Raw genomic sequence first — 14,712 nt, forward strand, 5'->3', positions numbered from 1 at the left:
GAACCCAATACATCCACCTTTATCATGAAGCCAACTACACAGATCTATATCTTGGTCTACACTAAAGACCACTGGGTTGAACAAAAACGTCAACTGTAAGATGTATCTAGATCGAGAGTTGATGTAAGACTACCTGGTCAGGGTTTTATACGTTTTGGAGAACTTTATCAAATGATTATGTACAACAATCATAAAGAGTTACGCTTCCATTTCTTCTACCCTTCAAAATATAGCCACATTTGATCTATCCGTTGATTTCAATAAGAGACTGATATCAATAGTTTGTCACACGATCATCTGAATGCCCTCCAACACTATCCAACTGGACATGGGCGTCCGCAGGGAGATGCAAGGTGGTGCACCCTCTGGATTCTGAGTAGATAAATTCTAAACATTTTTTTTGCACCGTCCAATCAATCAAAATGTATGTAAGTGGACAAGTAATGATTCCAGTGTTGACTGAAGTACAGTTGTAAAGATATGTTAATATTATAGTAGACTAGCCTAGCCTAGAATAGCACGTTAGTCGTGAAGATTTGTTTTCATTTGCACATAATTATAGTTATTATTATATTTCGTTAAGGTCTAAAATATGACGTTTATTGTTGTTGTTGTTGTTTTATGTTTTTATTGCTTTGGAGGAAAAAAACCTTGTTGATATGGTGCGCAAATGTGCATTCGTTCAATATACTAAAGTGTTGTTCTCCGCCATGACACTAATGGTTGTTGCTTGCTTATTGCTGAGTGTGAGCCTAGATCTTAATTATCATCCCTGCCAGTTGACTTTCGACGTGATAAGTGTGAACATTTCTTTGAAGAAGAGTTAAAAGTGTAAATGTATTCCCGTCTTGCGGAGTTGCGGCCGGTGCTAGCGCTCAATAAACTAGCAGATAAAACACGTTTACCAGTTTCCGCTAGAATAGATTTCGGTTGTTCAGATGCCAGCGTCTGACTCAAAGGCTGGATATCAACGGAGCACTGGCAGCAGCGAGAAACCAAAAAAAAATACGAGCAGCAGCATCATAAATTAGCTGCATTTACTGGGTATTTTGGTGATGAAACTGCAGATATCTCATGCACTGAGAAGACTCAAGCGAGAGCGTTGGTGTTAAATTTACCTCTTGTGTGAGACACATGGGACTGAGAAATATGAATCTATTCACGCTTTAAGTCACAACTTCGAAAACATCTTTAACTTTTTGGCAGATCTCAATATAACTGCAGTAAGTGAAGCCAGACAAACTGCATACGTGTAATCGGTTGTCTTCTCCTCATGTGTTTCTGATTTGTCTTTTGATTGGCATCAATTATTCATCTGTTGTTAAACCAGTTTCCCTGATATTGCAGTGTATCCAACTTAAATATTGGCCGCTCAACAACACATCAACAATCACATTAATGACATAATTAAATAAAAAAAATCAACTTGACCATGATGAGGAGCACTTTAATGATGGTATATTCCGGAAGGCGAGACTGCTGGTAGAAAAACTTGGTACCGGGTATTAAGTTGGTGCTGCCGAGACTTTGCCAACAAGATCTGCAAGATAAAGAAGAATATCAGAACGCGTTCATTGCCAGTTTGTCAATCGCGACGACAACCAATTCATTAGTCAACGTTTGCAGTTTTTGTTTGATCGATTGTTGGGAGGCACGGGCCGCACAGATAAACTTAACAACTTGTACAGTAAATCCTTTGTTCATATGTTTAGTTTTTTTTTTTTATTTCATGAAAGAATTATTTACAGTGCACTTAATTTCGCATTGGTATGGGGGGAGGTGTCACCAGTTTTTTTCGTTACTATTCTCCGTAACAATAAAGTTGAGGCATAGATGGCGGCTTGCGGTCCCCCTCCCCTGCAAAAAATCCTACGGGCGATCATGCAACTGGACCTGGTAGCCACTCTTAAATAAACAAATACCTTTGCTAACAACTAAACTTATTCCACTTGCTCTACCTCCGAAGGATCTTGAAAATCACATGGCAAGAGAGAGTGTCCAATACTGAGATCCTTGCGCAAACGGGCTTTCCCAGCATCTTTACAGTACTCAGACAACGCCACCTGCGCTAGATCGGACATGTTCGCCGGATGGAGGACAATCGCATCCCAAAAATCATTCTTTACGGGCCACTAGGGTCTGGCTAAAGAAAAACTGGCCGCTCCCACCTCTGTTACATGGATATAATAAACGGGACCTACATTGATACTGAACATTGGGAAAACATAGCCCAAGACCGCACTAGTTGGAGAGAGATGGTGACCAAGAAAGCTATGGACAGTGAAAAACATGGGCCTCAGCTCTGGAAGAAAAGCGTGCCAATTGAAAAATGGCTGACTCCACTACCACCAAAGCGAAAGCCAACTTAACCTGTGATAAATGTGGACGGGAGTGTCTCTCCCAAAAAGGCTCCACAGCCATATGAAAAAGTGTTCCACGTAAACTATAGTGGTTCTACAACAGAAGGAGGAAACAATAGCTAATAACAAATGTTTTGTTTTTAATTTAGGACATGCCAGTGACGTAGCTAGGGCATTGATTACTACTGCGAGTCTGCTGCATCTCCTCATGATGCCTACCAAAAAAAAGAAAATAAACGTGTTTTTATTACTAAAGTATTAATAATTGCCTCTCCCAAAAAAAATACAAAAATACTACAAAAGAATTTTACGAGATTTCTTGGGGAAAATTATTGATAATCTCATTTTAATCAATTTGTAATCAAACTCTTGCTTTATAGACAAAATTATCAAATTAGTGTGTTATAAATTTGTCATCGCTGATTGCAGATCATTTGTGTTCAAAATTTTTGTGTTGAAAAATGTCGCTCGTATGAAGGCACACTTATCGTAATTGTCAGAAATATTCGAATAAAGATGACGATAACCGTGACTAAATCATCTAGCCGATATTTTTATTTCATAAAACTCAAGAAGAACTCAACAGATCCTTGTTACGGAATTTTGGAGGCTTTTGAAGAAAGTGAGAAAAACCGTTGAAAGTTTAAGCCTCTTTCACTCCAGGCGATATTCGTTTTAGTCAATGTCACTAGGAGCTCTATCGAGGTTCATTTCAATCTGAGGATTCAATTGTTTGGAAGGTGACAAAATTATTTTTTCTCGGCCACATCTTGAATTTCATTAAATCGCGTGATTATTTCTTGAACAATCCGGTACATGAAAGAATACAGTGATCCCCGTATTGCATCTTTTTCTTGTGGCCAATACGCATTTAAGCTTCTGCAGATCTGAGCACATGTTTTCAGCTAAGGTAATACTGGCTTTAGAGACATCCTCCCGAATAGTAGTTAAGAATGTATGTAGGCTTAATGTTCTCTGTTTGGAATGTGCAGTCGAGAATTGAATGTTCTTGTTTTTTTTTTTGTAGATCTAATAAATTTTTTGTTAGTTTGTAAAATGTTTTACTTCCTAGTCCAAAACCTCAGGCAGATGAAGGGGGATGGGAGCGGGCAGGTCTAAAACTCTAATTCAACTCTAAAATGATAGAACTTCTCTGCACAAAGATAGCTTTATAATTAACAAACACATAAACATACTAATTATAGTCCATTCATTTCATATTTTAATTAAATTAACACTCAAATTTGTTTTTCTAAAGCATTTTTCATACATTCGTTCGCTAAAGCTGCGAAGCCGTGTTGAGATATATTCTAATAGTTTCATTCATGAATCGCGTACATCTAATAAAAAAAAAGGTCACGAATGCGCAGTGCGAAGCCTTCACGCACGCGCAGAATGAACTCTGTCCAAGATTAGTCTAGATCTAGATCTATGTCTAACTTAAGATCTACTTTATACTTTAAAACATGAACGTACAAAATTAAGTCTATTCATTTCAAATTTTAATCCAATATATGTACGCTTACAAGCAAATGTTTTTATTTGAAAAATGAATTTAAGTCGATTAGCTATTTTGATAGCTCCATTCATACTATTTTTACATTCATGCATTCCCTTTACTTAAAAAATATTTCGTTTAATTGTTTACAAAGCACTCTCAGTGACTATATCGAAAGTGATACGCAAATTAAGACCCGCGGGCCGCGGATAAATTATGTCTAGTTTATATATAGATCTATATATAAATCTGAATTCTAACATCTGGTGTTAAGTGAAGCCTGTTTCTATACTTATACTTTGTTGCAACATAAGAACATCTTTCTTCCCACAATAGGCTGCATGAAACTGAAAAAAAAATATTTAAAAAATAGGTTTTTAAAAATATTGTTGTGTTTTTCGGAAAAAAATCGACCAGAAATCATTTAATGGTTGATCTTATCTTATCTTATATAATACAGACGTTACTTTACTGTAACTTTGTTTCAGATAGCTTTCAAAATCTAGATCAGTTCAAAGTTCATAGAGATGCTAAAAAAAGTATTTTATTGCCAAGAAGAACTAATAAAAATATTCCCCTGCATTTACTTATAGATTAATTAGTTAATTATTCCAGTAGTTCGCGAAACACCTAATCAGGCCTCATGGAACACGAGGGTTCCGCGGAACACAGTTTGGGAAACACTGATCTAGGGAAACGACACCCAGTTTAGGGCTATAGGCCCTACTGATACGACGAAGTTTGACTAGGACGATCCTTCTTCATCTGTTAATAAACAGAATTGATGTCCAACCATGGTCCAACCAGCTGTTTTCTTGAAGTCAACTCTAAATAGCTTTCTGGTGTCTCCGGTGTACAAACTCAAGAAAGTGTTGACAAGATATGTGTTTTTAAAGCTATACATGTTGTTTAGTTACAATAATAGCACTGATGTACATGTTGTTTAGTTACAATAATAGCACTGATCTACATGTTGTTTAGTTTCAATAATAGCACTGATCTACATGTTGTTTAGTTTCAATAACAGCACTGATCTACATGCTGTTTAGTTACAATAATAGCACTGATCTACATGTTGTTTAGTTACAATAACAGCACTGATCTACATGTTGTTTAGTTACAATAATAGCACTGATCTACATGTTGTTTAGTTACAATAATAGCACTGATGTACATGCTGTTTAGTTACAATAATAGCACTGATCTACATGTTGTTTAGTTACAATAATAGCACTGATCTACATGTTGTTTAGTTACAATAATAGCACTGATCTACATGTTGTTTAGTTACAATAACAGCACTGATCTACATGTTGTTTAGTTACAATAACAGCACTGATCTACATGTTGTTTAGTTACAATAATAGCACTGATCTACATGTTGTTTAGTTACAATAATAGCACTGATCTACATGTTGTTTAGTTACAATAATAGCACTGATCTACATGTTGTTTAGTTACAATAATAGCACTGATCTACATGTTGTTTAGTTACAATAACAGCACTGATCTACATGTTGTTTAGTTACAATAATAGCACTGATCTACATGTTGTTTAGTTACAATAATAGCACTGATCTACATGTTGTTTAGTTACAATAATAGCACTGATCTACATGTTGTTTAGTTACAATAACAGCACTGATCTACATGTTGTTTAGTTACAATAACAGCACTGATCTGCATGTTGTTTAGTTACAATAATAGCACTGATGTACATGTTGTTTAGTTACAATAATAGCACTGATCTACATGTTGTTTAGTTACAATAACAGCACTGATCTACATGTTGTTTAGTTACAATAACAGCACTGATCTGCATGTTGTTTAGTTACAATAATAGCACTGATGTACATGTTGTTTAGTTACAATAACAGCACTGATCTACATGTTGTTTAGTTACAATAATAGCACTGATCTACATGTTGTTAAGTTACAATAACAGCACTGATCTGCATGTTGTTTAGTTACAATAATAGCACTGATGTACATGTTGTTTAGTTACAATAACAGCACTGATCTAGATGTTGTTTAGTTACAATAATAGCACTGATGTACATGTTGTTTAGTTACAATAACAGCACTGATCTGCATGTTGTTTAGTTACAATAATAGCACTGATGTACATGTTGTTTAGTTACAATAACAGCACTGATCTACATGTTGTTTAGTTACAATAATAGCACTGATGTACATGTTGTTTAGTTACAATAACAGCACTGATCTGCATGTTGTTTAGTTACAATAATAGCACTGATGTACATGTTGTTTAGTTACAATAACAGCACTGATCTGCATGTTGTTTAGTTACAATAATAGCACTGATGTACATGTTGTTTAGTTACAATAACAGCACTGATCTGCATGTTGTTTAGTTACAATAATAGCACTGATGTACATGTTGTTTAGTTACAATAATAGCACTGATGTACATGTTGTTTAGTTACAATAACAGCACTGATCTGCATGTTGTTTAGTTACAATAATAGCACTGATGTACATGTTGTTTAGTTACAATAACAGCACTGATCTACATGTTGTTTAGTTACAATAATAGCACTGATGTACATGTTGTTTAGTTACAATAACAGCACTGATCTGCATGTTGTTTAGTTACAATAATAGCACTGATGTACATGTTGTTTAGTTACAATAACAGCACTGATCTACATGTTGTTTAGTTACAATAATAGCACTGATGTACATGTTGTTTAGTTACAATAACAGCACTGATCTGCATGTTGTTTAGTTACAATAATAGCACTGATGTACATGTTGTTTAGTTACAATAACAGCACTGATCTGCATGTTGTTTAGTTACAATAATAGCACTGATGTACATGTTGTTTAGTTACAATAATAGCACTGATGTACATGTTGTTTAGTTACAATAACAGCACTGATCTGCATGTTGTTTAGTTACAATAATAGCACTGATCTACATGTTGTTTAGTTACAATAATAGCACTGATCTACATGTTGTTTAGTTACAATAATAGCACTGATCTACATGTTGTTTAGTTACTATAATAGCACCGATCTACATGCTGTTTAACTACAATAATTGCACTGATCTCTTTTTATACATTAGACATCTGAAAAGGGTACCATTGCATTTAAAAAATAAATCTAGAGATTTATTAGCAAGTTTTTACAAATTATAATATAAGTTTCATAATATACTCGGCATGGGCGTAGCCAGGATTGTTTTTCGGCCCCCCCCCCCCCCCCACGGCCGGAAAAAGATATTTATATGTATGTAAGTATATGTGTGTACATAATCTTTATTACATTCTGACCCTTCATTCTTTCCGAAGACGCTTATTGTGCCCTAGAATAGGTTCTTCCTGGAATTAGTGGAAAAATTGAAGACTCCCTGTCATAGCTAGCAAGGGGGTCTAGGGGAGCGCAACGAACTCCCCCAGCGCGAGGCGGAGCCCCGCCGCCAAGCACAATTTCTGGTATTGAAAGTCAACAAAATGCATATTCTTAGGTATCTAGGTATTTCCTGCTATTAAAAAGTTTTTTTTTTTTCAAAAACCTCATGTGCTATTCTTTCTGACTTAGACCCTCTCGCGCCGTTCGGCGCATTTGCCGTCAAGCTGTTTCCACAAAAATCTGTCACTGGTAATGTCTGGAGCCTCTTCCCACCTGCTCAGAGGATCTTCATGATTGTGTGGAGCCAAGTTTTACTAGGATGTCATCGCAACTCTTATTATGCGTAATTCATTTTGTCGGAGAACATGTCCCGCAAACCCCATGCGACGCTCTGTGACAATCTTACTAAGGGGTCGACTCCCAGTTCGGCATAGGATTTCCTTGATTTAGACCCGATCTCTATAACTGACTCCTAAAATCTGTCTTATCCATATCTGTTGAACCACACTAAGTGTTTTTCAATTTCGGCAGATGACTATTCACGGCACTTTATTAATGGAGTCCCGCCACTGGTAGAAATATTTAACCTCTCTTGAATACGATCTTGGAATTAAGTGACTGTAGTTTGCTTTAGATTTTATATTGAAAAGGGAAGTTTTATCGTCAAAGTCATCTGTTGGGGGTTTTAAACTAAAAAATCACTGGAGTTCTTTTCTTTTTTTAAATTCAAAACCCCATTTAGCTAGGGTCATAGAATTTGGTAAATGTAGTTTGCTTAAGAATAATATTGAAGATGGAGGTTTTCCACCTCAAAATGTTATGTAAGGGGATTTTAAACTCAAAACCATCTGGAGGGGTTTTAAACTTTAAAAAAAAGCCATCTGTAGGAGAGGGGTTTAAACTCAAAACCCCTAACTACCTTGGCTACGCTCAAATAATTTTAGTGTGTATTTGCTTTTTTTTTTATATTGAAGAGGTATTTTAGCATCAAACCCCGCTCAAAACTCAAAACCCCTTTTGGCAACGCTCATAGCATATTGAGTGCGTAATTTGCTTTTTTTTTTTTTACATTGAAGATGTATTTTTTAGTTTCAAACCCCGCTGGCGGGGGGTTTAAACTCAAACCCCTCTTGGGCTACGCTCATAAATTTTGGAGTGTAATTAGCTTTTTTTAATATTCAAAAGGTATTTTGTAGCTTCAAACTCCACTGGAGGGGAGATTAAACTCAAAACCCCTTTGACTACACTCATAGAATTTTGAGTGTATAATTTGCCTTGTTTTTAATATTAAAGAGGTATTTTTTACCTTCAAACCACGCTGAAGGGGGGTTTAAACTCAAAACTGAGTCAAAACCCATTTAGCTACGCTCATAACATTTTGAGTGCATAATTTGTTTTTTTTTCATATTGAAGAGTTATTTTTAGCTTCAAAACCCGCTAAAGGGGGTTTAAACTCAAAACTGAGTCGAAACCTTTTAGCTACGCTCGTGACATTTTGAGTGCGTAATTTGCTTTTTTTTTTTATATTGAATAGGTATTTTTTTAGCTTCAAATCTACTGAAGGGGGGGGGGTAAATTTAAAACCCCCTACCCAAAAACCGTTGGCTGTGCTGGGCACATAATGGTTTAGTATTAAAATCTCACCTAAAATAAACAAAATCAAAGGAAAAAAAATTACTTACTAAATTCCGACCCCCTCCCCTGCTGGGGGGGATTTCATTTCGGGGGGGGGGGTGTTGAACCCCTTCTGGCTACGCCCATGATACTCGGATATAATTGTGCATTATAGAACTATAGGCTTTAAAAAAAAAATTTATTGGCAACATTCAGGGTCAATTTAGCGTCCTTGACATTTTTAATGCAATTAGATATGCAGTTGTCCTTACAACTCTAACTGCTGAACTCCAAAAACGTCTAGTGTATCAATGCCAACTCTTGTGGTAATACCTTTACTAAAGGCTCGTCTCAATATCGACTACTTTGTGCTGCTCAGCGTCTTAAAGGTGATTGACTTGCGGACACGTTGCTAGTTCAGTTCCAGCTAATGCAGAGCCGAGAGAAGGAGGTCGACATCTAATGTTTCAATGAAATAAATTATTTCAGCATTCCAATTTTTTTTTTTTTATTTTTTACCCTTTACCAACGATTATTTTTTAAATACTCAGTGATACGTCCGGATCAGATTACAAATATAGCTGCTGGGTCAATTTTATTTACAAGACTAATTATAATAGAATCATATATGACTAAATAATATAATATGTGACGCATTTAAAGTCTCGTGTAGATGTGTCTAAGAAAAACCTGTAGGTTGAACAAAAAAGAATAAGTAATAATACAATGCGTCATTAACACGTTTTAACTTTTTTTTTAAAGTGTTACTGATAAGCATTGATGGTGTTGCTAGAATTGGCCTGTAGGCGGCATTTCTCGGAATAAATCCACCTTTTATTAATTTTTTAAAATTAAAAATCAAAAATATTTTTTTATATTGTGCCCCCGTACATTATTTATTTTACAAATAAGGGAATATAGACTATTATTGTGTGGAGTTCCGTAAGATAGTCATTGCCGGAAGTGGTATCGGATATAAGCACTTCCAATGGCGTCTCAAATAGCTTCTGACAAGGCCAAATCCTAGCCTTCACATGTGGCTGAGATAGAAGCTGTTTTCACTAACAGGAGAAAGTTCCCAGGGCGTGCTACCCAGCCTCATAGTGGCTCCCGAGTGTAAAAGATCGTAAGAAGAAACGATTAGGTCAAAGGGTAGCAAAACAAGACTTCCGTGGAGTGTCCAAAGGGTGCGAGAGCATCCTCATTGCCAAGTGCGGACTGGCTATATGGGCAAACGGGCAAATGCCAGGTGGGCCGGTACCAAATGGGCCGGTCTGGTCGCGACCAAAGAAAAAAAAAATTCAATGCAGACAACTTTTAAAAAAAAGTGACAGCAACAAGACACAAAGGCCCGAACACGATTTCTTGTTGTTTTTTATTTTTTTAAATACTTATTACAATTAATTTTGTTTGAAATTCAACAAGAATATCAACAAACAAAAAAATACACTGTACACTGTACGTATTATCATTTGCAAAATGTTAGACCGTACTTTCTGCTATGCACGAGCGGCATGGACTGTTTTGATGTCTTCGAGGTTGTGTTTGGCCTAATGATTTTGCTGGTCGGCATGGGCCTTTGATGGCACTCCCATTTTTTTTTTTTTTTGCTCTTTCCCTCCCCTGTCTTTTAATGGTTCCAATGAAATTTAGCCAAAAAGAGAGATGAGAGAGGTTAGTTAGAAAACATTGATATAACGCAGCAAAAAAAAAAGAGGTGCGACAATTAATTCTTTAACAATACTTAATAGAAATTAACTTAAACACATACACACAGCCGCGAAATTGCAAACCACCCAACTTATTCACAGCTCAATATGGGTATAAAGCTCTACTTTCTGCGATTTGAAAAGAAAAAGTAAGTTTCTTTTTGTTTATTTTCAATAACATAGATCTAAAAATACTACACTTAAGGCTTACAAAAAAAAAATTTAATTAAAAAATAAATTTAGATCTAAATCAATTTTTATACTATTATAATTCATGGCAAACTTATGCTTAGTATGAAGTCATTAATGATGAAAATTATTACAATAATTACAATAATTTACATCCGATATTTAATGAAAGGAGATTTATATCTATATATATAATTCTCTTCGTCCCTCAACAGTTTAAACGAGAAGAAGAAGTAAAGGACAGATCACTCTCTTCTGCGGATAGTCCACGAGAAAACAAGAAAAGGGGGGGGGGGGAGAGAACACGTGGGTATCCTTACGTCGCTACGGTTGGCTGCGCGCTGGACTGTCAAACTCTGCCCGCTCCCCCCCCCCCTTTCGTCTTGAGGGAGGTTTGGACTAAAAATTAAACTATCTTCAACTCTGAAGGAACATCCAAAACATGTAAAATATTTTACAAACAAACATTTTACAAACACTAAATAGCAGGGCCGGACTTAACCATTGTGGGGCCCTATTAGAAACGGATTTCGCTGGGCCAAGTTTGGGTAGGGAAGCGGATAATTTGTGAGATTTAAGAGTTTGTATTAGAAAATAAATTCGTCTATGTATTTTATTCATTCTTTACTACTTACAGAATTACTTCCGTATAGCAAAGTCGTAGAGTATATCCTAATAATTCTGTTTCCTACATAGATCACGCTCAATAGCAAGAATTACCAAATGTTTCAATCTATCTTTAAGAATTGTTGACCTCAAGTAACTCTTCATTAGTTTGAGGCGCCAGAAGCTTCTTTCACCAGACTACACAATTACGGCTAATGCATAATACGATTTTTATATATCGCGGGTAGGATTGGCGTTTTATATATTGAATGACACCCCAAAATGACTTTTTTTTTCTTTATATTTCCGTATATTTTAAGGACTTTTTCGTATATTTTGCAATTTCGGGAGATTTCCAGGAGCTCCTGGTAAATCGACAGGAGGGCGCGGGAAATGTGTTTTAAGTTATAAAATGGTTTAATTTAATAATTTATACACCTTGAATTAGCGCGGGTCCTATGAAAGTGCGGATCCTTTAAAAGTGGGGGCCCACTGCGATCGCTTAGGTTGCAGTGGCCTAAGACCGGCCATGTAAAATAGCGGCGTATGCTACGCCGCCAGTCGACTAGTTTAATAATGGGTCATATTATATTCATATACAAATCGCGTTTTTGAGAATGTACTAGGAGGAAGCAAGAGCCTTTCACATTAATTAAGTTAGTGCCTCTCTAACCGTACTGCTTTCTCTTATCTTTTAATGAAATGGGTTGCCTGAGTCAGCAAGGAAAACCAATGATTTAGCATATTTTAAGTCACAGATCAACATGACTAGATTGACACATGAAATGCGTAAGACGTAACAATCTTATCTTTTGAAGAAACGTCTGTAATCTATAAGTAAAACCAAAAAGCTTCAAACTCATTAGGCTGCTATTGTATTGTTTATAGTTTTCAGACTACATGCATGTATAAATAGAATACATTATGTAATGCTACGAATGCATACATCCAGTTTTCGATGCGTTATCAAACTTTATATATTTGTAGAGAATTAGGCTTACACCTATAATAGCCGGGAGGGGAGGGTCTTCAAACCATCACTTGCCTCAGACCTCATTGTCTGAAAGGGAAACTTTACTTACTGCCCCAGTGCAGCCAACTTAAGCAAACTACAGTCACCAAATTTAATGAGCGTAGTTAAAAGGGTTTTTGTGGTTTCCCTTCCCCATCCAATTAAAAAACTAAAGCATTTTACAATTTTCTACCAGCCGCTGGATTCCATTGAATAGTAGATTTGGTTTTTGAATTTTTTTAGCGGAAGAGTAGCAGGCTAATTGCACTGTAGATACCTCAGAATATGCGTTTTTAAAGCTTAAAATAACGGAAAGTATGCTTGGTTCCGGGGCTTCGCCCCGGACCCCACTGAGGGAGCTCACAGCGCTCCCCCGGACTCCCTAGTTGCTCTTTGGCGGTGTGTACTGTCTTTCCACTAATTATAGGAAGAGAGTATTCTAGGGTAGAAAAAACGTTTGAAAGAATGAAAGATCAGAATGTAATGAAGATTAATTACATATACACACGCACTAATAAATATATATATATATATATATATATATATATATATATATATATAAATATATATATATATATATATATATATATATATATATATAATAAATAAAATGAGGAGTGGGGTAAAAATCCCCCCCCCCACCGAAAATATATGACATGCCATTTGTGGGCCGGTTTGTATGGTAATGCCCGGGCCGATTTTGATACTCAGTCCGCCCCTGCTCATTGCACTGTGCGGAATTGTAAAAGAGCTCCCACAACCTTGTCTACTTTAAATTGAAAGACCTTTATACTGTTACAGCTTTATATTGTTACAACTTTATACTAATATAACTTTCTCTACACTTTTTTTTTCCTCAACTAGCAATAAATCCTGAGCCTTGCAGTTTAGACTGTTTCCTACTCGCAGACGTGAAGCGCCATTCAAGCAAACGAAGACTGAATGTGAGCTCTGCAGTCGCTTGGTTTTCAAATTTCGGCAATAACCTCCCCTACTCATTGAATCCATGCAGATGTAGGCCTACGTACTTGGTCTTGTGGTAAGCAGGGGAAGTAAGCAGGGAAAGCCAAAATAAAAAAAAAAGGATTTCGTTGAGGAGCAATACTTTACACTTTGTCAAAGCTTTCTCGCCTTTTGCACCAAACCTTTGAAAGCTTTGTAGTCTTTACTTTTACTGATTCTTGATACCTCTAGAGTTCTCTGAATGGACCTTCCATTCGATGAACTGGTATCAGATCCTTAACTGACTGGTTGTATTTGAGCATCATCTGTAACGTCTGCAGGCCAATCTCCAAAGTCTTTAGGTCTATAACTCTATATGATCCTGTTGTTGTTTTTTTTACAGACAAGCTCAAGGGAATAGGAACTTAATATAGGCTATTCTTGGGTAACGTTTCATACCTCTCACAACATGATGTCCCGTGAGGCCCGCACCACACACACTTGACTAGCTACGCCTCTGTCTACTTATCTATCGTTCCATTTAAGGATGAGGCTGGACAACAACAAAAAAAGACCCACTGCATTTGCAGTCTGTACTTCAAGAAGCTCCAGGCAGTAAGATAAAACACACAAACAAACAAATCACACAATGATTTACATGACTACCAGAGCATGCAACACAACAAAGCACTGAACTAGACAAACAGGTTTGCAACCTAAAACAAGCTCACACACAGTTTCTGACAAAACAATCTCTTGGGGTTTTATCGAAAGAAATTATTTTCGTTTCATATCTTTGAAAAATGCTGATGCATGTTGGCTGCTAGATCTAGAACTTAAAAAAAAGTAACCCCGCCTTAAAGGCTTGACACATCGTTTATCTAGAATCTAGACTAAGCTTGTCTTTTTTGGCTTTGAGACATATACTTGATACATCGTTTGTCTAGAACAGTGGTCTTCAATCTTTTATGGCCTACCGCCCCCTTTTGGTATTTTTTCGTTTAAAAAATCCGCCAGCGCTCCCCCCCCCCCCCCGTGAGAAAAAAAAGCAATAATAAAGAAGCGTGAGAAGGCAAATTTGCATAACATGTCATTTATTTATTAATTTTTATGCTGTTAATAACACTTATCCCGCATGGGAGACGACTGCATGCCAAAAGCGATCTTCTTTGGCGAGCTTAGAGGACGACGGCGTTACAGAGGTGCCCACCGTAAGTGCCATTTCGCTCTCATTGGCAAGTACTGGAAAGTACCTGACAGCAGATGGCTTCTGAGATAGACAGTTGGAGAGCTCTCACAAAAGCTGCGGGACAAACATTTGAGACTCAAAAGCCATTATTGAAGACAGGCGCCAATAGACGGAAAGAAAACTTAAAAAGAGCGCCAGCGGACAAAGGCTTTGTC

This window comes from Biomphalaria glabrata, chromosome 12 (genome assembly GCF_947242115.1).
Source record: "Biomphalaria glabrata chromosome 12, xgBioGlab47.1, whole genome shotgun sequence".
NCBI classification, from domain to species: Eukaryota; Metazoa; Mollusca; class Gastropoda; family Planorbidae; genus Biomphalaria; species Biomphalaria glabrata.